This window comes from Bos mutus, chromosome 9 (assembly GCF_027580195.1).
Source record: "Bos mutus isolate GX-2022 chromosome 9, NWIPB_WYAK_1.1, whole genome shotgun sequence".
NCBI classification, from domain to species: Eukaryota; Metazoa; Chordata; class Mammalia; order Artiodactyla; family Bovidae; genus Bos; species Bos mutus.
In genome coordinates this window covers 56,744,452-56,770,739 of record NC_091625.1, presented here as the reverse complement: position 1 = coordinate 56,770,739, position 26,288 = coordinate 56,744,452, and the positions used below count along the sequence as shown (strand labels likewise).

Here is a 26,288-nt window from a genome sequence, read left to right as displayed (position 1 = left end):
GAAACTGGGCTGTTTCTGTTGACTGCCCCCCGCCCCCCTGCCACCCTGCTGCTGTAGTACCACTTCTCTGATAACTGTCTTGCCACTGTGACTGGGACACTCAAGAATGTGCTCACTTCTCCCCAAATATAAGGCAGAGTTCACATTGCAATTTTTTTTTCTGTTATTACATTAAAAAATGTTTATTTTATATTGAAGTTGAATTGATTAAAAATGTCTTAGTTTCAGGTGTACAGCAAAATGATTCAGTTACATATTCATATATCCTTATTCAAATTCTTTTCCCATTCAGGTTATTGTAGAATATTGAACAGTATTTCAAGTGCTATACAGTGTAGGTACTTGTTGATTATCTATTTTAAATATAGTAGTGTGTACGTGTCAATCCCTAACCCCCAATCTGTCCTCCCCATCCTTCCCGCCTTGAAACCACAAGTTTGTTCTCTAAGTCTGTGAAACTCTTTCTGGTTTGTAAATAGGTTTGTTTGAGTCATTTTTCAGATTCTGCATATAAACAATATCATATGATATTTATCTTTGTCTGACTTGACTTAATATGATAATCTCCAGGTCCATTGATGTTGCTCCAAACGGCATTACTTCATTTCTTTTAATGGCTGAGTAATATTCCTTTGTATATATGTACCACATCTTTATCCATTCATCTGTCAGTGGAAATGTGGTTGCATCCATGTCTTGGCTATTTTAAACAGCACTACACTCAACATTCAGGTGAGTCTATGATTTTAAACCATGGTTTTCTCTATATATGCCCTGTAGTGGGATTGTTGGATCATAGAGTAGCTCTGTTTTTAGTTTTCAAAGGAATCTCCATACTGTTCTCCATAATGGTTTTACCGATTTATACTCCCATCAACAGTGTAGGAGGGTTCCCTTTTCTCCACACTCCCCCCAGCATTTATTGTTTGTAGACTCTTTTTGACCATGCCGCATGGCTTGTAGGGGTTGGTCTCAGTTCTCCAACCAGGGATCAAACCCAAGCCACAGCTGTGAGTCTGAAATCCTAATTAGTAGGCCACTAGGGAACTCCCATGTAGACTCTTTGATGATGGCCATTCTGACTGCTGTGAGGTGATACCTTATTGTAATTTTTATTTGCATTGCTCTACTAATTAGTGATGTTGTGCATCTTTTCATGTGCCTTTTGGCTGTCTATGTGTCTTTTTTGGAGAAATGTCTATTTAGGTCTTCTGCCCATTTATTATTATTATTATTTTTTATACTGAGCTGCATGAGCTGTTTGTAAATTTGAGGAATTAATCCCTTGTATGTTGCATTGTTTGCAATATTTTCTCCCTTTCTTTGCATTGTCTTTTCATTTTGTTTATGGTTTCCTTTGCTGTGGATAAAAGCTCATAAGTTTTATTAGGCCCCATGTTTAATTTTATTTCCATTACTCTAGAAGACAGATCAAAAAAGATATTCCTGTGATTTATGTCAAAGACTGCTTCATTTTCACATTTTATAGCATCAAGTCTTATGTCAGGTCTTTAATCCATTTTGAGTTTATTTTTGTGTATGGTGTTAAAAAATGTTCTAATTTTATTTTTTTACATTTAGCTATCCTATTTTCCCAGCACCATTTATTGAAGAGACACTCTTTCCTTCATTCTGTATTCTGACCTGTTTTGTCATAGATTAGTTGACCATAGGTACATGGGTTTTTCTCTGGGCTTTGAGCATCTTTTCATGTGCCTCCTGGCCATCTGTATGTCTTCTGTGGAGAAATGTCTGTTTAGGTCTTCCACCCATTCTTCCTCTGTAATTTTTTGGAAGAGTTTCAGAAGAGTAAGTGATTCACAGAATTCACTTGTGAAGACATTTAGCCCCGGATTTTTGTTTGGGAGTTTTTAATCACAGTTTCAGTTTCAGTACTTGTGATTAGTCTGTTCATACTTTCTGTTTCTTCCTGGTACAGTACTGGAAGTTTGTACCTTTCTAAGAATTTGTGCATTTCTTCTAAGTTGCTCATTTTATTGCCATAAAGTTACTTGTAATAGTCTCTTATGATCCTTTGTATTTCTGCATTGTCCACTGTAACTTTTTCATTTCTAATGTTATTGATTTGAGCTCTCTCCCTCTTTTTCTTGATGAGTCTGGCTACAGGTTTATCAGTTTTTATCTTCTTAAAAGATGCCAGGTTATCCCTGGCAGGTATAGGATTTTATTTTATCAGGATTACGCCCATTTGTACTTCTATGGATTCTTCTTTGTCTTTGGATGTAGGATTTATTTATTTATTTATTTGGTTGGCAGTTAATCCATAGTTAGTTGTGATTTTGGTATTTCTGTAAAAGGTGACCTCATCTTTCTACTCTGCCATTTTGTCTCCACCCAGCTGCTCCACCACACTCGGTCTTTCTTTAGTTCCAGGAGATATTCACCAGTGATTTAAGGTGGAGGAAAGATCCATTAGTCCTGGAGCTCTGAGGGTAGAGAGAATGTCTCACAAACTCCTCCAACAAATGCCGTTCTGTGTGTGTCTGGGTGGAGGGGCTGGCTGCGTGTGTCCTGCCCCACTTGCACTATATGCTGCATTTGGCCCCCTTCTCTCTCTCTGAAACTTGGCACTGACCTCAACGATGCTCCATGGCCAGCCTATGTGCTTCACACTGCAAACTGTAATGACATTTTTAGCAAGCTTTGATAAAGTAGGTCTATGTTAAAAAAAAAAAAAAGAAGAAGAAGAGTATTTTCAACAATTGTGCAGGTTGTTGAAAATACTCCTTATGGCCTTTCTCTCTTACTCCTCACTGCACTTCTGGAAGCTAAGGCAGTTTTTCCCTTCCTGCATCTCAGAGTCAGATCTACTTGAGGCCCTGGGGAGACTAGAAGAAACTTTCTTTCCCTAATCTAAAATCCACTGCCATAGGTGCCAGAATTAACTTCTTCCCATTTATCTTAAAGGAAATTTCACCCTCACCTATACAAGAGTATGTCCCATCATATGGCCATAATACCAAATTTATGCAGTAGTCCAATTCATTGTCTATTGTCTGGCTTATTTGCCTTAAATGACATCATCTATGTGACAGAAACTGCACATCCATGTCTATTTTCATCATCAGGGAGTTAGTGTACATTAGTGTTGTCTTACCTAAGAATCCTGGTTTTTGTGACACACAATTTGTGCATGCAGGACAACAAACAACTCAGCAGAATCTGAAGTTCTAAGCCCATCAGTATGTTGGGACCCCGTTTGAGTCTCATGTATCCTTGTATCCATTCACTTAATGACTGATTCATTAAGCAAACATTTATTTCAGTGTTTTTCTGTGATGGTTGTTACTAGATTATGCCATAAAAATCAGGCAGGTCCCTGTCTTCACACATCACCTTGCAGAGAAAGTAAAATACAAGTAAATAACGAATTTTCTCTTTAAAAAAAACATTTCAGATCTTTGGGAAGATGGCAGAGGAATAGGACAGGGAGACCACTATCTCCCCCACAAATTCATCAAAAAATCATTTGAATGCTGAGCAACTTCCACAGAACAACTTCTGAATGCTGGCGGAGGACACCAGGCACCCAGAAGGGCAGCCCATTCTCTTCAAAAGGAGGTAGGACAAAATATAAAAGACACAAAGAGAGATAAAAGAGTTAGGGACAGAGACCCATCCGGGGGAGGGAGGGGTAAAGGAGGAAAAGTTTTCAAACACCAGGAAACCCTCTCACCAGCGGGTCTGTGAGAAGTTTTGGAATCTCAGAGGGCAATATAACTGGGAGAGAAAAAAAAAAAAAAAGCCCACAGAGTATGTGCATAAACTGTGGAGATGTAGTCCAGAACTCACATCAGCCACCAGTGAGTTGGGGCTGAACAGGGAGGCGCAGGTTGCTTTCTTAGGGTAAGGACCAGGACTGAATGCCCTGAGGACAATCAGGGAGCTAACGTGAGATAGCAACCCAAACTGTGGAATAGCCAGAGAGAGAAGGAAAAAAAGAGAGAGAGATAACTTTCCCATGAAAAGCTCTAACCTAAAGGGCAGCCTGGAACACTCACAGAACAGAGAATTGAGCGAATACCAAAGGAGAGTTAGCCGTCTGTGGACCAGCCCATCCCCCCACCGGAGGCAGAGAGGCAGGCCTGCCGACGTCCAGACATCCAGGGAGGTGATTAAGACACAAAGCCCACCTAGGACAGTGCGCTCACCAAGCACCTGGTTGCCTGAGCTCCTCGGACCTGGGAAGGGCACAAACACACGCCCAACCGAGTCTGTGCCTTTGTGGAGTACCCCAGAAACTGAACCTGAACCTGAGCAGCTTAGACCTGGGAAGTGCATGAAACCTAGGGCCCACTTTGAACAGTTCCCCTGCAGAGCAACCTGGAGCCTGAGCAGTGTAGACCGGGAAAGCACATGTGCCATGAGCTGGGGCAAACCCAGTGTGGTTCATAGACTGCTAGCATTTCCCACACATGCCAGTGATATTTGTTTGCAGTGTTCCTCCCTCCCCACAGCACAATTGAGCAAATGAGCCTAAATAAGTGACCACCTTCGCCCCCTGTGTCATGGTGGAAATTAAACACTGAAGAGACATACAAACACAGGAAGCCAAAAAAACAAACAAACAAGGAACCACTCTGGAAGTGACAGGTGACAGGTACAACAGGTTAAAACCCTATAGTTAGCATTGACTATGCATTGGAAGGGGCCTATAGACCTTGAGAAGTATAAAATGGAACAAGGAACTATCTAAAACTAAACTGACCCCACACTGCCCTCAACAGCACCAGAGAAATTCCTAGATGTATTTTTACTATTATCATTTTTAATTAAAAAAATTTTTTTAAGTTCTTTATTACTCCTTTCATTTTCATTTTTATAACCTACTGTGGCTGCTGCTGCTAAGTCGCTTCAGTAGTGTCCAACTCTGTGCAACCCCATAGACAGCAGCCCACCAGGATCCTCCACCCCTGGGATTCTCCAGGCAAGAATACTGGAGTGGGTTGCCACTTCCTTCTCCAATGCATGCTGCTGCTGCTGCTAAGTTGCTTCAGTAGTGTCTGACTCTGTGCGACCCCATGGACGGCAGCCCACCAGGCTCCACCATCCCTGGGATTCTCCAGGCAAGAACACTGGAGTTGGTTGCCATTTCCTTCTCCAATGCATGAAAGTGAAAAGTGAAAGTGAAGTCGCTCAGTTGTGTCCGACTCTTCGCGACCCCATGGACTTCACCCACCAGGCTCTCCCGTCCATGGGATGTTCCAGGCAAGAGTACTGGAGTGGCTTGCCATTTCCCTCTCCAACTTATAACCTACTGCTGCTGCTAAGTCGTTTCAGTCGTGTCTGACTCTGTGTGACCCCATAGATGGCAGCCCACCAGGCCCCGCCATCCCTGGGATTCTCCAGGCAAGGACACTGGAGTGGGTTGCCATTGCCTTCTCCGTATAACCTACTATTACCTTGCAAAAAAAATACCCTATTTTAAAAGCAAATTTGATAAAAATTTTTTATAATTTTTGTGATTGATTTTGTTTTATATTTTTAATATTATATTTTTGAGTGTCTAACATCTCTAGATTTTTAGTCTTCACTTTTTGATATTTGTTATCAATTTTTTACCTATAAGAATCTAATCTTCAGTATCCATTTTTACTTAGGACTGTGATTACCGGCTTGATTGCTCTCTCCCCTTTGACTCTCCCTTTTCTCCCCAGGTCACCTCTATTTCCTCCCTCCCCCTTCTCTTCTCTACTTAACTCTGTGAATCTCTCTGGGTATTCTGGGCTGTGGAGAACACTCAAGGAGCTGAATTACTGGCTAGATTGCTCTCTTCCCTTTGGATTCTCCCCCTTCTCCTTCCTGTTACCTCTATCTCCCTCCTCCCTCATCTCTTCTCCTTGTCACTCTTGGAACCTCTCTGGGTGTCCCTTACTGTGGAGAATTTTTTCACCATTAACCTAGATGTTTTATCATCTGTGCTGTATGGATGGAAGTCTTGAGGCTACTGTAAGAATAAGACTGAAAGCGAGAGGCAGGAGGCTTAGATCCAAAACTTGAGAACACCAGAAAACTCCTGACTCCAGGGAACATTAATTGACAAGAACTCATCCAAAAGCCTCCATACCTACACTGAAACCAAGCACCACCCAAGAGCCAACAAGTTCCAGACCAAGACATACCACACTAATTCTCCAGCAATGCAGGAACATAGCCCTGAGCATTAATATACAGGCTGCCCAAAGTCACACCAAACCCATAGACACCTCAAAACTCACTACTGGACACTCCAGAGAGAAGAGATCCAGGTTCACCCACCAGAACAATGATGCAAGCTTCCCTAACCAGAAAACCTTTACAAGCCCCTAGTCCAACCCCACCCACAGGAAGCAACATTCACAATAAAGAGAAACCACAAACTTCCAGCATACAGAAAGGCCACCCCAAACACACCAATCTAAACAAAATGAAAAGGCAGAGAAATATTCAGCAGTTAAAGGAACAGGATAAATGCATATGAAACCAAACAAAGGAGGAGATCGAGTCTAACCTGAAAAAGAATTCAAAATATGATAGTAAAGATGATCTCAAATCTTGAAAACAAAATGGAGTTATAGATAAATAGCCTGGAGACAAGGATTGAAAAGATGCAAGAAATGTTTAACAAGGACCTAGACGAAATAAAAAAGAGTCCATCAATAATGAATAATGCAACAACTGAGATCCAAAGGACTCTGGAGGGAACCAACAGTAAAATAATTGAGGCAAAAGATAGGAAAAGTGAGGTGGAAGATAGAATGGTGGAAATAAATGAAGCAGAGAGGTAAAAAGAAAAAGAATTAAACAACCTCAGAGACCTCTAGGACAATGTCAAATGCCCCAACATTCAAATCATAGGAGTCCCAGAAGAAGAAAACAAACAGAACGGCCGTGAGAAAATACTTGAGGACATAATAGTTGAAAACTTTCTAAAATGGGGAAGGAAATAGCCACCCAAGTTCAAGAAACCCAGAGTCCCAAACAGGATAAACACAAGGCGAAACACCCCAAGACACATATTAATCAAATTAACAAAGATCAAACACAAAGAGCAAATATTAAAAGCAGCAAGGGAAAAGCAACAAATAACACACAAGGGGATTCCCATAAGGATAACGGCTGATCTTTCAATAGAAACTCTTCAGGCCAGAAGGGAATGGCAGGGCATACTTAAAATGATGAAAGAGAAAAATCTATAACCCAGATTACTATACCCAGCAAGGATCTCATTCAAATATGAAGGAGAAATCCAAAGTTTTACAGAGAAGCAAAACTTGAGAGAATTCAGCACCACCAAGCCAGCTCTTCAATGAATGCTAAAGGATCTTCTTTAGACAGGAAACACAGAAAAGGTTTATAAACTCAAACCCAAAACAACAAAGTAAATGGCAAAGGGATCATACTTATCAATAATTACCTTAAATGTAAATGGGTCGAATGCCCCAATCAAAAGACAAAGACTGGCTGAATGGATACAAAAACAAGACCCTTATATATGCTGCCTGCAAGAGACCCAGCTCAAACCAAGGGACACATACAGACTGAAAGTGAAGGGCTGAAAAAAGATATTTCATGCAAATGGTGACCAAAAGAAAGCAGGAGTAGCAATACTCATATCAGATAAAATAGACTTTGAAATAAATAAAGGCTGTGAAAAGAAACAAAGACACTACATAATGATCAAAGGATCAATCCAAGAAGATATAACAATTATAAATATATATGCACCCAACATAGAAGCACCACAATATGTAAGGCAAATGCTAACAAGTATGAAAGGGGAAATTAACAGTAACACAATAATGGTGGGAGACTTTAATATCCCACCCACACATATGGATAGATCAACTAAACAGAAAATTAGCAAGGAAACACAAACTTTAAATGATGCAATGGACCAGTTAGACTTAATTGATATCCATAGGACATTTCACCCCAAAACAATGATTTTAACCTTTTTCTTAAGTGTACATGGAACATTCTCCAGAATATACCACATCCTGGGCCATAAATCTAGCCTTGGTAAATTCAAAAAAATTTGAAAACATTTCAAGCATCTTTTCTGATCACAGTGCAGTAAGATTAGATGTCAACTTCAGGAAAAAAAAAAAAGATTAAAAATACAAGCATGTGGAGGCTAAAGAGCACACTTCTGAATAACCAACAAATCACAAAATAAATAAAAAAAGAAATCAAAATATACATAGAAATGAATGAAAATGAAAACATGACAACCCAAAACCTATGGGATTCAGTAAAAGCAATGCTAAGGGGAAGGTTCATAGCAATGCATGCTTTACCTTAAGAAACAAGAGAAAAATCAAATAAATAGCCTAACTTTACACCTAAAGCAACTAGAAAAAGAAGAAATGATGAACCCCAGGGTTAGTAGAAGGAAAAAAATCATAAAAATTTGGGCAGAAATAAGTGGAAAAGAAACAAAGGAGACTATAGCAAAAGTCAACAAAGCTAAAAGCTGGTTCTTTGAGAAGATTAAGTTAGACAAAACATTAGCCAAACTCATCAAGAAAAAAGGGAGAAAAATCAAATCAACAAAATTAGAAATGAAAATGGAGAGATCACAACAGCCAACACAAAAATACGAAGGATCATAAGAGCCTACTATCAGAAACTATATGCCAATTAAATGGACAACTTGGAAGAAATGGACGAATTCTTAGAAAAGTATAACCTTCCAAAACTGAACAGGAAGAAATAGAAAATCTTAACAGACCCATCACAAGCACAGAAATGGAAACTGTAATCAAAAATCTTCCAACAAACAAAAGGACCAGATGGCTTCATAAGTGAATTCTACCAAAAATTTACAGAAAGGCTAACACTTATCCTACTCAATCTCTTCCAGAAAATTACAGAGGAAGGTAAACTGCCAAACTCATTCTATGAGAATCAGTTCAGTTCAATTCAGTCGCTCAGTCATGTCTGACTCTTTGCGACCCCATGAATTGCAGCACGCCGGGCCTCCCTGTCCATCACCAACTCCCAGAGTTCACTCAAACTCACGTCTATCAAGTCAGTGATGCCATCTAGCCATCTCATCCTCTGTCATCCCTTTCTCCTTCTGCCCCCAATCCCTCCCAGCAGTGAGGGATTTTCCAGTGAGTCAACTCTTTGCATGAGGTGGCCAAAGTACTGGAGTTTCAGCTTTAGCATCAGTCCTTCCAAAGAACACCCAGGACTGATCTCCTTTAGAATGGGCTGGTTGGATCTCCTTGCAGTCCAAGGGACTCTCAGAGTCTTCTCCAACACCACAGTTCAAAAGCATCAATTATTCGGTGCTCAGCTTTCTTCACAGTCCAACTCTCACATCCATACATGACTACTGGAAAAACAATAGCCTTGACTAGATGGACCTTTGTTGGCAAAGTAATGTCTCTGCTTTTGAATATGCTATCTAGGTTGGTCATAACTTTTCTTCCAAGGAGTAAGTGTCTTTTAATTTCATGGCTGCAATCATCATCTGCAGTGATTTTGGAGCCCCCCAAAATAAAGTCAGCCACTGTTTCCACTGTTTCCCCATCTATTTCCCATGAAGTGATGGGTCCAGATCACTACCATCACCCTAATACCAAAACCAAACAGATATGCCACACAAAAAAAAGAAAACTATAGGCCAATATCACTGATGAACATAGATGCAAAAATCCTTAACAAAATTCTAGCAAATAGAACCCAACAACATATTAAAAGGATTGTACATCATGATCTAATGGGCTTTATCCCAGGGATGCAAGAATTCTTCAATATTCACAAATCAATCTGTGTGATACACCACATTAACAAACTGAAAGATAAAAACCATATGATTATCTCAATAGATGCATAGAAAGCCTTTGACAAAATTCAACATCCATTTATGATAAAAACCCTCCAGAAAGCAGGAATAGAAGGAACATACCTCAACATAATAAAAGCCATATATGATAAACCCACAGCAAACATTATCCTCAATGGTGAAAAATTGAAAGCATTTCCCCCAAAGTCAGGAATAAGACAAGGGTGCCCACTTTCACCACTACTATTCAACATAGTTTTGGAAGTTTTAGCCACAGCAATCAGAGCAGAAAAATAAAAGGAATCCAGATTGGAAAAGAAGTAAAACTCTCACTGTTTGCAGATGACATGATCCTCTACATAGAAAACCCTAAAGACTCCACCAGAAAATTACTAGAGCTAACCAATGAATACAGTAAAGTTGCAGGATATAAAATTAACACACAGAAATCCCTTGCATTCCTATACACTAACAATGAGAAAACAGAAAGAGAAATTAAGGAAACAATTCCATTCACCAATAAAAAGAATAAAATACTTAGGAATAAGTCTACTTAAAGACACAAAGACCTATATATAGAAAACTATAAAACACTGATGGAAGAAATCAATGATGACACAAATAGACACAGAAATATACCATGTTCATGGATCAGAAGAAGCAATGTAGTGAAAATGAGTATACTACCCAAAGCAATCTATAGATTCAATGCAATCCCTATCAAGCTACCAATGGTATTTTTCAAAGAACTAGAGCAAATAATTTCACAATGTTTATGGAAATACAAACAACCTCCAATAGCCAAAGCAATCTTGAGAAAGAAGAATGGAACTGGAGGAATCAACCTACCTGACATCAGACTATAGTACAAAGCTACAGTCATTAAGACAGTATGGTATTGGCACAAAGACAGAAATATAGATCAATGGAACAAAGTAGAGAGCCCAGAGATAAGTCCACGCACCTATGGACACCTTATCTTTTACAAAGGAGACAAGAATATACAATGGAGAAAAGACAATCTCTTTAACAAGTGGTGCTGGGAAAGCTGGTCAACCACTTGTAGAAGAATGAAACTAGAACACTTTCTAACGCCATACACAAAAATAAACTCAAAATGGATTAAAGATCTAAATGTAAGACCAGAAACTTTAAAACTCCTAGAGGAAACATAGGCAAAACACTCTCTGACATAAATCACAGCAGGATCCTCTATGACCCACCTCCCAGAGTAATGGAAATAAAAGCAAAAATAAACAAATGGGACCTAATTAAACTTAAAAGCTTTTGCACAATGAAGGAAACAATAAGCAAGGTGAAAAGACAGCCTTCAGAATGGGAGAAAATAATGGCAAATGAAGTAACTGACAAAGAATTAATCTCAAAAATATACAAGCAGTTCATGCAGCTCAATTCCAGACAAATAAACGACCAAATCAAAAAATGGGCCAAAGAACTAAACAGACATTTCTCCAAAGAAGACATACAGATGGCTAACGAACACATGAAAAGATGCTCAACATCATTCATTATCAGAGAAATGCAAATAAAAACCACAGTGAGGTACCATCTCACACTGGTCAGAATGGCTGCTATCAAAAGTCTACAAACAATAAATGCTGGAGAGGGTACAGAGAAAAGAGAATCCTCTTATACTATTGGTGGGAATGCAAACTAGTACAGCCACTATAGAGAACAGTATGGAGATTCCTTAAACAACTGGAAATAGAACTGCCATATGACTCAGCAATCCCACTGTTGGGCATACACACTGAGGAAACCAGAATTAAAAGAGACATGTGTACCCCAATGTTCATTGCAGCACTGTTTACAATAGCTAGGACATGGAAGCAACCTAGATGTCCATTGATGGACTAATGGATAAGAAAGGTGTGGTACATATACACAATGGAATATTACTCAGCTATTAAAAGGAATACATTTGAATCAATTCTAATGAGGTGGATGAAACTGGAGCAGATTGTACAGAGTGAAGTAAATCAGGAAGAAAAAACACCAATATAGTAATATATGGAATTTAGAAAGATGGTAACAATGACCCCATATGCAAGACAGCAAAAGAGTCACAGGTGTAAGGAAGACTTTTAGACTCTGTGGGAGAAAGTGAAGTTGGGATGATTTGAGAGAATAGCATTGAAACATGTGTATTACCATATGTGAAATAGATCGCCAGTCCAGGTTTGATGCATGAGACAGGGCTCTCAGGGCCAGTGTACTGGGATGACCCTGAGGAATGGGATGGGGAGGGAGGAAGGAGGAGGGTTCAGGATGGGGGACACATGTACACCCATGGCTGATTCATGTCAATGTATGGCAAAACCCACTACAATATTGTAAAGTAATTAGTCTCAAATTAAAATAAATAAATAAATTTTTAAAAATAAATAAAAAATCATTTCAGTTTTTGTCTAAAGATTATCTCTTTTCTACTAGATACCATCCAGAAGGACTGTTAACCAGAAGCTCCATTAAGGACTGGACATCACCAGTTCCCTTGATCACTGTCTCCCTTCCTCTCTGTCTCACTGTTGAAGTTGAAAGTTGTGCTTTTAGACATCTCTCTTCCCATGTGATGATTCATAGCATCATTCATAATACCACTTCCTCCAACTTACCCAGAGAGATAGCAATAAGACTTTGGGCAGCTGTTGCATCTGTAAATTTTCTCAAAAAAGGTCAATATTTTTCTAAAGTTCAGTGTCATCAATAAACCTAAAATGAACAGTAACCAAAGATTCTGTGAAAATTTAGACTGAATTGTTTTTATGGAAATTCTTAGGAACATAATTAATAGAAAAGGGGCATTCAAATGGCACTGTCTTTCTTCTTACACAAATAAAACATTTAATTTCTGCACATTGATCATAAAGATATTTATTTATTTATTTATTTATTTTTTTTTTTTTAAACTTTACAAAATTGTATTAGTTTTGCCAAATATCAAAATGAATCCGCCACAGGTATACATATGTTTATTTTAAAATTTGTAATGTTAGGTAATTCCATAGGTTATTACAAAAACTATGAATTAGAAGAGACTTCCCTGGTGGCTCAGATGGTAAAGCGTCTGCCTACAATGCAGGAGACCCAGATTCGATCCCTGGGTTGGGAAGATCCCCTGGAGAAGGAAATGGCAACCCACTCCAGTACTCTTGCCTGGAAAATCCCATGGACACAGTCCACAGGGTCACAAAGAGTCGGTTATGACTGAGCGACTTCACTTAAGAGGGAAAATATAAAAAAAAAAGATTTCTGAGTATGAGCAATACCTACCATTTAAATAGCAAGTATGATTTATTTTAAAATTTTCTTATGTAAATCATTTCTCATTTTTGCATATCAAAGAGAATAGTTTTGCTTTCTATCTTTATACAGATTCATAGATTCACAGAATCGAAAGAGTTGGAAGATGCCTCAGAAGTCCTTTCATTTTAACTTCTGTTGAACACTGATATCTCTTTATCCCCATAATGGACAATTTTTTCCCCTTCTTTGGAACACACAAAAAATTGGAAAAATCACTGTTTGTCATTTCACAGTTCTCACAGTTCATTTCACTGTTGGACTACCTTGATGGCTGTCAGAAATTCCCAATTATACCTGAAATTCTGCCCTTTTAGTCTTCTAAACATTGGCATAATTGGTGCTCTCTCTCTACATATATGAAAAGAAAAATAATGTGCCTTCCATCACCACCCCCCCTTTTTATTTCCAGGCTAAAAACCTTACTTTATAGTAAGAGAAGAATCCTTTATGTCAGGCAGGGAAGCAACACAACAAATATACAGAACAAGCACTTTGTGAATTCAACTCACAGTACTGGTTAGAGCATGGAATTCATGAGCAGTAAGAGAAAAGAGAAAAATGGAAATGAGACTGGAGTCTGATTGTGGGTGGCTATGGGCAAGAGGATCTTTGCTGTGTTTATTAGGCAGGTTCCTGATATGATCAGAGAGCTGCTTCTGGAAGATTGATCAGAACATGACTAGAGCATGAGTCCCAGATGAATATGAAGTTTTGGTCATTTTTCCTCCATAGCTTTTCAACATTCCAATCCTTGTGTAACTCCTTTTGTTGAGTGTGGGCTGAACATAGTAACTAAATTCTAACCAACAGAAAGTACTGTAAGTGCTAGGCTGTCACTTTATAACTAGCTTACATAAGATTGTTACTTTCATCTTAACAGCAGACTCTCTCTCTATTGCCTGCTCAGTTTGCATGGATTCATGAAGCAAGTTGACTCCTTGGAAAGATCCACAAGCAAGGAACTGAGAATTCCCTCTGGCCGACTACCAGTGAGAAACTGAGGCCCTCAGTCCAAGAGCTTGCAAAGAAGAGAATCCTGCCACCAACCACATGAACTTGGAAGTGGATATTTCCCCAGTTAAACCTTGAGATGACTACATCCCAGCTGACCGAGGAATTACAATGGGTAAGAGACTTTTAAACAGAGGACCCAGCAAACTCATCCTGGATTCTTGACTTAAGTAACTTAGCTAAAAATGTGTCTTGTTTTAAGCTGCTGATTTTTATGGTAAATTGATTACTTCTGAGCATATGAGCTATAGGAGCTTAACTTGATGCAGAGGTTGTGAGGTTGCAAACACTGGACAAGAGTATAGTGATGCCCAGAAATGATGGGAGATTATAAATGTTTAGATTATGGATTTTGATGGTTCTGTATATGTACATTCATAGTGTTCATTCGTATTCAGCAATAAAACAGAACTGTATCATCTGGACTGAGGTATTACTGACAGCAAAAGGGAGTATTTTTGTATCCCTAGAGAGCACATTTGATAAATTTTTATGAGCAACTTTGTAGATGCAAAGTATGTACCATGCTAAAATGTTCATTTTTTTTTTAAACTGGTAGAAGACCAGTCAGTGAAACCTCTAAATAGGACCTCAAAAATTAAGAAAGAAGTTAGCCCTCATATTTTAATGTGTTCTTGCTACCATTTTTCAACTGTAAAACTCCTTCCAAATATTTGAACTTACAGAGCAGATCTTTGGCATGATAGCTGAAAGCATAACAAGTAAACCACCACCACCAGAAACAAAACGAAGTGCTGCCAAACCAAGTCAAATTGCTTTACTCTGCCAAGTCCAAACACTGATATAGTCTTTCTTGTGAAAATACCTCATTAATGAATGTTTCTATGATTCTGCATTTTGTTACAGAAATTTCACAAGGGAATATTAATTTCCCTTATTGGGAGAACTAGAAATGCTGAGGAAACACATATAAAGAACAATCCCTTTGAAGCATGGGAGTTCTAACAAGGCAAGAAGAATTATGGGACCAACAACCAGGGGGAGATAGAAACTCCAAGAGGTAAACTCAGTATTTGGGGCTACTTTTTTCCTAGGTTTAGAGGCATCTGTAGATTCTATTCTATCTGTAGATTCCTACGCTGGAGTCGCAAATGACAACCTACTCCAGTGTTCTTGCCTGGGAAATTCCAGGGGCCTGGTGGGCTACAGTCTGTGGGGTCACAGAGTCAGACATTACTGAGTAACTGAGCACAGACACATATACAATAGATTCTATTAGAGACAAGCTGAGCAGAACTTTTGATAAATTAACAGTTCTAAGGAACAGAAATTCAAATATAAGACAGCCAAATTAGAAACCCTAGAAAATCCCTATGACTTGAATTAGAACCTCCAAGGGATACATTCCAGAAGAGAGAAACCAGAAATAAGAAATATCCTGTCCCTAACAAGGGTTGACACTCTCAGTTTAAACTGTCTCAGGCTCAGTAACTGGATTAAGATGATCACCACTTGCTAGTTCACCAGCTGATGGTCTAAATCAAACATAAATCCTCAAAGGGATTCACTTTTGGGTAAGATGGAACATTTTGAGGCAGATCAAAACAATTATAAAACAGAAAACCTAGAAGAGTTACCAAATTATTTTCTTTTTTCTTTTATTCATTTCTGGACAATATTTTATTCTAACATGGATTCATTAAGAGCCGTTAACTCACCCGGCTCTTGAAGGCATCAGAGAACTTCAGCAGCTGCAAAGACTAAAAAGAGTAAGATTCCAACAAGAGGATTCATTATGGAGAAGAGCTAAGGGCTTGAGCATCCTTGAAGGCATTTGTTGGTTGTAGATTTGAGACCAAATGGAGATTCCTAAGCAAACCTGCACACAGGGTTGCTACTAGGAGGACAGACAGAGTGACTGGCAGAGATTGGAGGGGTCACATAGAAGAATCAGAGGTTTCAAAAACCTCAGATATAGTGCTCTCTCCTGCAGTGTATGTCTTAAACGCTAAAACAGCACAGAGCTGGAGGCCAAAGAACTAAGACCGAAGATAAAGTGCCTAAAAATCCAGGGACTGTATTGGAAGATTAATTGTAACTTTGTCCATTTTTCCTGAGCTTGTTTAGTTGCTTCAGTCGTGTCTGACACTTTTGCGACCCCATGGACTGTAACCCACTAGGTTTCTCTGTCCATGGGATTCTCCAGGCAAGAATACTGGAGTGGGTTGCCATTTCCTTCTTCATTCCTGAGCTTAACTAAGGATTTAATGCAATTCCAACCAGATTCCTCAAGGGTAATTTTTAGGAGAAACTGACAAACAGATTAAAAATGAATATGGAAATGCAAAAAAGAAAACCAAAATTAAATTAGGGAATGTACACTAACATATACCAAAACTCAATAACTATTATAAAAATGTAGTTAAGACAGTATGTATTGGTATAGGTACCAATACGTAGGCCAATGAAATGAAGAGTCCAGAAACCTACCACCTGTTTATGGTCACTTGATTTATGACATATATGATGGCAGGGGGCAAATATTATCTTTCCAATAAATTATCTTGTGTCAACTATATACCCATAGGAGAAAAAATGAAATCTGGCACTTGCCTCACACTTACATATAAGCCAGTTCCTGGTGGGTTAAAGTGAAAAATATGAAAATTATACCAATAAAGTTTTAAAAGATCCAATTAAAATAAATAAATTTATATTAAAAAAAAGATAATAGAAGGAAATCATCTTGACCTTGGGAAAGGAAAAGAATTTTATATTAAAGTGATAACCATAAAGAACAGACCTGGGGTCTGTGATACAAGTGAAGTAAGTCAGAGAAAAACAAATATTATATATTAATACATGTATATGAAGTCTAGAAAAATGGTACAGATGAACGTATTTGCAGGGCAGGAATAGCGATGTTGACATAGAGAACCAAAATGGGGACATGGGGTCAGGGGAGGGGAGGGTGGGAAAAATTGGGAGAGTAGGATTGATATATATATATATATATATATATATACACTGTCATGTATAAAATTGATAGCTAGTGGGAACTTGCTGTAGAGCACAGGGAGCTCAGCATGGTACTCTCAGATGACCTAAGGCCAGGAGCTGGAGGATCAAGAGGGACAGAATATATGTATACATATAACTCATTCCCATATGGCTTCCATAATGGCTCAGCAGGTTAAGAACCTGCCTGCAATTCAGGAGACACAAGAGATGTGGGTTCGATCCTTGGGTCGGGAAGATCCCCTGGAGAAGGAAAGGGCAACCCACTCCAGTATTCTTGCTTGGAGAATTCCATGGACAGAGGAGCCTGGTGGGCCCCAGTCCATGGGGTCACAAAGAGTCGGGCACGACTGAGTGACTATTACTAACTCATTCACTTTATTGTACAGAAGAAACTAACAACATTGTAAAGCAATTATCTTCCAATTGAAAAATAAACATGGAATTGCTGTGTGATATGGTAATTCTTCTTCTGGGAATATACCCAAAAGAAGTGAAAGCAGGAACTCAAACAGACATTTGTACACACACCCACATTCATAGCATCAGTGTTCCCAAGAGCTGAAAGGAAGAAACAACTCAGATAACTATTGGATGAATGGATAAACAAAATGTGGTATATATATATATGTGTGGAATATTATTCAGCCTTAAAAAGGAAGAAAAACACCAATACAGTATACTAACGCATATATATGGAATTTAGAAAGATGGTAACAATAACCCTGTGTACGAGACAGCAAAAGAGACACTGTTGTATAGAACAGTCTTATGGACTCTGTGGGAGAGGGAGAGGGTGGGAAGATTTGGGAGAATGGCATTGAAACATGTATAATATCATGTATGAAACGAGTCGCCAGTTCAGGTTCAATGCATGATACTGGATGCTTGGGGCTGGTGCATTGGGACGACCCAGAGGGATGGTATGGGGAGGTAGGAGGGAGGAGGGTTCAGGATGGGGAACACATGTATACCTGTGGCGGATTCATTTCAATATTTGGCAAAACTAATACAATATTGTAAAGTTTAAAAATAAAATAAAATTAAAAAAAAATAAAGCTAAATCACAAACCCCCCAAAAAATAAATAAACAAATCACAGGAATGATATTAAAAAAAAAAGAAAGACAGTTATTTTGATATAACATGGATGAAAGTTGATGTTATGAACCTTAACATTATGCTAAGTAAAATAAGCAGACACAAAAGGATAAACATTGCTATTCTATTCATATGAGATACATAAAGAAGTCAAATTCATAGAGACAAAAACTAGAACAATCATAGAGACAAAAACTATACAAAAGCTAGAACTGGGGGAAGGGAGGTGTGGGACATTGTTTAATAGGTGCAAAGTTTCAGTTAGGGAAGATGAGAAGTTCTGGAGATGGACAGTAGTGCTGGGTTCAATTCAGTTCAGTTGCTCAGTCGTGTCTGACTCTTTGTGACCCTATGGTCTGCAACACACCAGATCTCCCTCTCCATCACCAAATCCCACAGCTTGCTCAAACTCATGTCATTTCCTCTGTCGTCCCCTTCTACTCCTGCCTTCAACCTTTCCCAGCATCAGGGTCTTTTCAAATGAGTCAGCTCTCCACATCAGGTGGTCAAAATATTGGAGTTTCAGCTTCAGCATCAGTCCTTCAAATGAATATTCAGGACTGATTTCCTTTAGGATGGACTGGTTGGATCTCCTTGCAGTCCAAGGGACCCTCAAGAGTTTTCTCCAGCACCACAGTTCAAAAGCATCAATTCTCTGTTGCTCAGCTTTCTTTATAGGCCAAATCTCACGTCCATACATGACTGCTGGAGAAACCATAGCTTTGACTAGACAGACATTTGTTGGCAAAGTAACATCTCTGCATTTTAACATGGTGTCTAGGTTGGTCATAGCTTTTTTTCCAAGGAGCAGGCATCTTTTAATTTCATGGCTGCAGTCACCATCTGCAGTGATTTTGGAGCCCCCAAAATAAAGTCTGCCACTGTTTCCATTGTTTCCCCATCTATTTGCCATGAAGTGATGGGACAGGCTGTCATGATCTTAGTTTTCTGAATGTTGAGATTTAAGGCAACTATTTCACTCTCCTCTTTCACTTTCATCAAGGGGCTTTTTAGTTCTTCACTTTCTGCCATAAGAGTGGTGTCATCTGCATATCTGAAGTTATTTATATTTTTCCTGCTAGTCTTGATTTCCAGCTTGTGCTTCATCCAGCTTGGCATTTCACATGATGTACTCTGCCTATAAGTCAAATAAGCCGGGGGACAGCCTTGATGTACTCCTTTCCCTATTTGGAACCAGTCTGTTGTTTTATGTCCAATTCTAACAGTTGTTTCTTGACCTGCATACAGGTTTCTCAGGAGGCAGGTCAGGTGGTCTGTTATTCCCATCTCTTTAAGAATTTTCCACAGTTTGTTGTGATCCACATAGTCAAAGGCTTTGGCATAATCAATAAAGCAGATATTTTTCTGATATTTTCTTGCTTGTTCGATGATCCAATGGATATTAGTTTGATTTCTGGTTCTTCTGCCTTTTCTAAATCCAGCTTGAACATATGGAAATTCATGGCTCATGTACTGTTGAATCCTGGCTTGGAGAATTTTGAGCGTTACTTTTCTAGCATGTGAGATGAGTGCAATTGTGCAGTAGTTTGAGCATTCTTTGGCATTGCCTTTCTTTGGGATTGGAATGAAAACTGACCTTTTCCAGTCCTGTGGCCACTGCTTAGTTTTCCAGATTTGTTGGCATATTGAGTGCAGCACTTTCACAGCATCATCTTTTAGGAGTTAAAATAGCTCAACTGGAATTCCATCACCTCCACTAGCTTTGTTTATAGTGATGCTTCCTAAGTCCCACTTGACTTCACATTCAAGATGTCTGACTCTAGGTGAGTGATCACACCATTGTGGCTATCTAAGTCATGAAGATCTTTTTTGTATAATTCTTCTGTGTATTGTTGCCACCTCTTCTTAATATCTTCTGCTTATGTTAGGTCCTTTATTGGGTCCATTTCTGTCCTTTATTGTGCCCAACGTTGCATGAAATGTTACCTTGATATTTCTAATTTTCATGAAGAAATCTCTAGTCTTTCCCATTCTATGGTTTTCCTCTATTTCTTTGCATTGATCACTGAGGAAAGGTTTTTTATGGTGATGGTTACACAGTATGAATATACTTAATGCTACTGAACTATACTGATATAAACTGTAAATTTTATGTAAAGGACGTTATGGCAGTAATAAGGGCGAGAAAAGAATAGACTGAAAAATCAAAATAAAACTGCTTATTAGAAGGCACCATTTGAAGAATAGAAACACAAGCTCCCCTGCCCTCCACAAATGGCTTTTATGATTTTAAATACATATAGCTAAGACAGGGTTTGTGTCCATACAAATTGATGAGGAAAGGACAAATCCATAGAGTAAGTGGCAGAACTCTGCACTGAATTCAAATAAGACCCAACCACATTAGTCATCGGGAAGATGTAAGTTACACCCACTGTGAGATGCCACTCTTCCCATGGAAGAAGAGCTAAAATATGAAAGCTAAAATAGCAAAGTTGGGTGAGGATGTGGGACAGTGGGAACTCTAATACACTGCTGTTGGGTTTGTAAATCAGTACAACTACCAGAAAACAGTTTGCACTAATTCACAAACATTAGAAACATGACGACTTTTTATACAGAAATTCTAATTGAAGGTTTATACTAGTGAGAAATAAATCTGAGTACTAAACAATATACATAAGAATTTTAACAATAATAACTGTAAGAATCCCAACTGAAACCATAGATTAATGAAAATGAATCTCATGAATATAATGTGAAGCATAGGATGCTGGACACAGAAGAATATCATCTGTATTGTTGGAAAGATAAGCATTTAAAAGCCAAAAATTAAAAAAGATTGTGTTAAAAGTAGGACTATGGACCAACAAAATGAAAGAAACCCCACAGGATAGAAGAATATATTTGAAAATGAAGCAACCAGCAAGGAATTACTCTCCAAAAATATACAAAGCACTCAAACAGCTCAAAATAAAAGGAAGAGCCCAATCAGAAAATGGGCAGAAGATTTAAATATACATTTACTCAAAGACCTACGATAGTCAACAAACACATGAAAAGATACTCAACACCACTAATTATTAGATAAATGCAAATAAGGCTACAATGAGGTATCATCTCACACCAGTCAGAATGGCCATCATCAAAAAACCTGCATACCATAAGTGCTGGAGAGGGTGTAGAGAAAAAGGGAACCTTTTCACAACACCATTGGTGGGAATGTAAATTGGTTCAGCCACTATGGATGTTTCCTAAAACACTAAAAATAGAACTACCGTATGACCTACAAATTCCATTCCTGGGCTTATATCCAAAGAAAACCATAAGTCAAAAAGTAGACTCACCTCAGTGTTCACTGAAGCACTGTTTACAATAGCCAGGATATGGAAGTAACCTAAATGTCCATCAACAGGTAGATGAATAGATAAAGAAGATGTGGTACATATATACAATGAAATAGCACTCAGCCATAAAAAAAAAAAAAAAAATGCCATCTGCAGCAACATGAATGGACCTAAAGTTTATCACACTAAGTGGAGTATGTCAGACAGCAAAAAGAAATATAATATTGCTTATATGTGGAATCTAAAAATAAAAGTACAAATAAACCATTTCCAAAGCAGAAATTGAGTCCCAGATATAGAAAACCTATGGTTACTAAGGAAGAAGTGCAGGGGAGGAATAAATTGGAAAATTAGGATTGACATATGTACACTATAATATATAAAATAGATAAGAACTTACTGTATAGCACAGGGAACTCTATTCAGTACCCTGTACTGACCTATATGGGAATAAGAATCTAAAAAGTAGTGAATATTTGTATAACTGACTCACATTGCTGTACAGCAGAAACTAACACTATATTGTCAAATCAGTTATACTCCAATTAAAAAAAATTAACAGTAGGAATATGGGTTACTATGGGGGACAAGGTAGTAGAGAAGGGAAATGAGTAGGAGGGGACAGAAAGGGCTTTTGAGTGATGGTGTATCTACTGCTTGAAAACATAACAGTTCTAAAATTATTAGCTTCTATGAATCAGGAATCAGGGCACAATTTACCTGGGTCCCTCTGTTTCAGTATCATTCTTACAGATGAGATTAAAGTGTCAGCCAGGACAGTCTTTTTGAGACTCAGCTGGAGCTAAAGTATCTTCTTCCAGACTCAGGGCTTTGGTTCTGACAGGCTCCTGAATTCTGCTTCCAAGCTCATTCATGTGGGTCTCTCCCCAGGGCTGTCTGGTGACTTTAGAGATGACTTGAATCACTGTGAGTGCTTTAAGTGGAGAACAAGCGAGAGAATGCCAAGAGGGAAGCCACAACCTTTATATAATCTAATCTCAGAAGTGACTCTCCATCACCTCTGCCTCATTCTTTTTGTTGGAAGCACATCTACCCCAACACATTCAAGGACAGGAAGCAGGTATCACTGAGGTCCATGGAGCTTGCCGGCCCCAGATGGCGATGTCAGTTTCTTGACCTTGGTGGAGATTATGTAATTGCTTTATGGTTATTCATTGGACTGTATGTGTTCTGCACACTTTTCTATAAAATGTTATCTTTTACAAAAAATTTTTTTAATTAAAAATAAAGTCATATTTTCAGAAATGACAGATATCATGTGAAGGTCTTTTAGAATATACCTTAAAAATCTCTTTATGAGATTTAGTTAAATGGGGCGGAAATGAATAATGGGAAAATATGAATAGAAGATGTAGAGCAGTACTATGAATAGTTTGTGGACTGGTTTATATGAAACACACTGCTTGTCTTATTTGTCTTGCAATTACTTTTGGTGATGCTACAGATATGGTGATTTCCTGCAGTACTAAATTCTCCTTGACATGTAAGTTAACGTGATGTTTGGCTTGTCTTAATAAATTCGTATCTTTCAAAAAAATAAACAGTCATAAAATTTCTTCAAGTTTCCTGTTCCTGATTCCTTGAATGTACTCACGATGCTATATAACTCCAGAGAACCTCTTACCCCACTCATTTAGAAATATGGACTGCTTTAAGAATATTTAGGAATTTTAACTAAGGATCCCATTTACTAACAGGTAAATTCACCAGTATTCAGAATAGAAATTTATAAATTGATCTGATCTTTTACATGGGAAGCAATTGTTCTTGAGACCCTATTCAAAGTTTTCTTACTTAGGACATTTTTTAGCTATATGAAGACAAAGTATACTTAAGAGACAGTCTCAAATTTGTCATGAATGCCACTATCAGTATGAACTTATTAAATCATAATACCTTAATTACAATTTTCTCAATTTCTTTGAAAACATTCTATTTCACAGACATTTGCAATACTGATTGAATAGAGAAATAAAAATGTCAACTAATCTTGTATTTTGCCACATATAAACATTTTCATTAGTACCTAACCATGAATATTATGCCTTAATGGAATATAAATGGTGCATATGGCATTAATAGAAAAATAAATCTTTAAATTTGTACTAGTCATTCAATAACAATACATGTAGATAAATTAATTCTTTCATGGATAGAAGAGGAGAAGCTTACAGTTTGAATGAACTGCTCACTCATTCCTTGACAAACTTGACATTTGGCACAGTCCAGCCAGTCAAGCTGCCCTTCTTGATGGGAAAGAGCACAGAAGTGAACATGGATGTGAAACACCACTGTCACCTCCCCTCAAGGTGAGAAATAGAGAGGTTAAAAACTATCAAGGAAAATGCAATGTTTCTTTTTTATGTAATATTTTACTATAAGTAAAAATCATTAAATACCAACATTTATAAAATGTATACAAATAATGTACAAAGTTGACTTTTTAAAAATATTTTATATCATGAAATCTAAATTCTTAGATTTTAAGAATTTCACAGTAATAACAGTAATAAATGTGTCAGTTATTGAGCTCTTCTTTCTCTTAACTTCAAATCATCCTTCTATACTTTGATGCAAGGGTGGAGATCTTGCAAACCACACTGTCAGCTGCTTATCAACAGATTCCATCAGTAGGGTCATAAGAAAGAACATGGAAGGGTGGAGGGGAAAAGGGGCTTATTCTGTCCTGTTTGCTGGCTGGTCCTGATAGATGGCTTAGCAATAACCCTTAACCCCAGCAGTGGCAGTTGATTCCAGCCTGTATTTGTCCCCACTCCTCAGACCCCTCAGACGTACAAGGGACATGGGTCTCAGGACCCTCCATCCACCTCTTCTTGTTATTACTCAGCCCTGGAGATGGTGGCTACTCCCAGCAGACAAGTGTTTTGTGGTACTTTGGTATTTTTATAGTTTCAGTTCTCTAGCATATGTGTTAGCAATTTCATATACTGACTTCTGTGTTCAAATAATAAATATGATTTCTTGTTTCCCTGACTGGACCCCAAATGTTATAGTAGTCTACACAATCATTTTATAATTATTATAAAATTGTATTATGGCCATATATGATCCTATTCCATGATTTTCTGAAGAGGAAACTGTTTTTCCTCTGCCAGCTTAAGTGAAAATAATTCCACTGGTTTAAGAAGAAAAACTACTGATTACCATTTAGATTTTGGGAAGACTACACACAAATAATTTCTGAACTCTAGACCCATATTAGTGCTCCATAAAAATCACAAGATAGATAGTAAGAATAAGTCTGAGCTAAGATTATTAATATATATCATTCTTAGAAGTCCTGTTGCCATACCATGCATGAGAAAACAAATCTATAAATATAATACAAATAAGAGGTTTTTCTATTATTAACAATGATAGGGGAAAAGTACACTAATTTTTGGTATTGAACAAAACAAAAAATTTTTAAAAATTACAAAAATACTTGGCAGTTGACCAACCAAAATACTGTGTTTACTTAGATACTTGATATTTTGAAAATACTAGATATTTTTGAGAAATACCAATACAAAGTTTGTTTCCATTGTGTAAATATACAGTTTTCATATATTCTCCTTTTGAAGGCAAAAGGAGAAGCAGGTGGAAGAGGATGAGATGGTTAGATAGCATAACAGACTCAGTGAACATGAATCTGAGCAGATGGACAAGGGAGCCTGGCGTGCTACAGTCCATGGGGTTGCAAAGAGTCAGATATGACTTAGTGACTGAACAACAACAACAAACACTACATATTTCTGATAACAAGGTGAATTCCTGTGAAATGTGTTCGTAAGAGTTCCAGAGACATTTAGTACACACACCAGTTTTTTAATAAAAATTACTTTCTATGATTCACACTTCATATTTATGGGGTTTTTTTTTGCATTTTTTTTGTTTGTTTTTAACGTAGAACATAATGGTGATTTTGAAAATAAAGAATTAATTGAAAAGCATATGTGAAGGAATTGGGACATAGAGTTCTAAATTTTAATAGATTACTCATCAATTTTCATTTGGATACTTGGAGACATTTTTTCCCAATAATATGAAGCTAATTAATAGCTCATGCAGCTCAATACAAACACACACACACACACAAATAAATGGGTGGAAGACCTTAATAGACATTTCCCCTAAGAAGATGTACAGATGGCCAGGAGGTACATGAAAAGATGCTCAACATCACTAATAGAGAAATGCAAAAACTACAGTGAGGAACCACCTCACACGGATCAGAATGGCCATCATCAAAAAAATCTAAACATGTGGCTTCCCTAGTGGCTCACTGATAAAGAATCTGCCTGCCAGTGCAGGAGACACAGGTTCTATCTTTGATCCAGGAAGATCCCACATGCTGCAGAGCAACTAAGGCTGTGCGCCACAACTGCTGAACCTGTGCACTAGAGCTCGGGAACCACAAATACCAAGCCCATGTGCTGCAGCTACTGAAACCTGCATGCCCTAGAACCCGTGCTACCCAGCAAGAGAAACCACTACAATGAGAAGCCTATGCACAGCAACTAGAGAGAAGACCCCCGCTCGATACAACTAGAGAAAAACCTACACAGCAATGAGGACCTGGCACAGCCAAAAGTAAACAAACAAATCTTTACAAAATAAAACAAATGCTGGAAAGGGTGTGGAGAAAAGGAAATCCTTTTACGCTATTGGTGGCAATGTAAATTGATACAGCCTCTATGGAGAACAGTGTGGAAGTTCCTTAAGAACTAAATATAGAACTACCAT

General features: G+C 38.1%; 1 long non-coding RNA gene across 1 annotated transcript; it reads left to right on the top strand.

The window, feature by feature from the left end:
- Positions 1-577: 577 nt before the first annotated feature.
- Positions 578-23,012, top strand: LOC138989225 (uncharacterized). Its single transcript, XR_011465473.1, has 5 exons — positions 578-732; positions 3,419-3,582; positions 14,031-14,249; positions 15,002-15,155; positions 22,413-23,012. It is a non-coding gene; the product is annotated as an uncharacterized lncRNA (long non-coding RNA).
- The last annotated feature ends 3,276 nt before the right edge of the window (positions 23,013-26,288 follow it).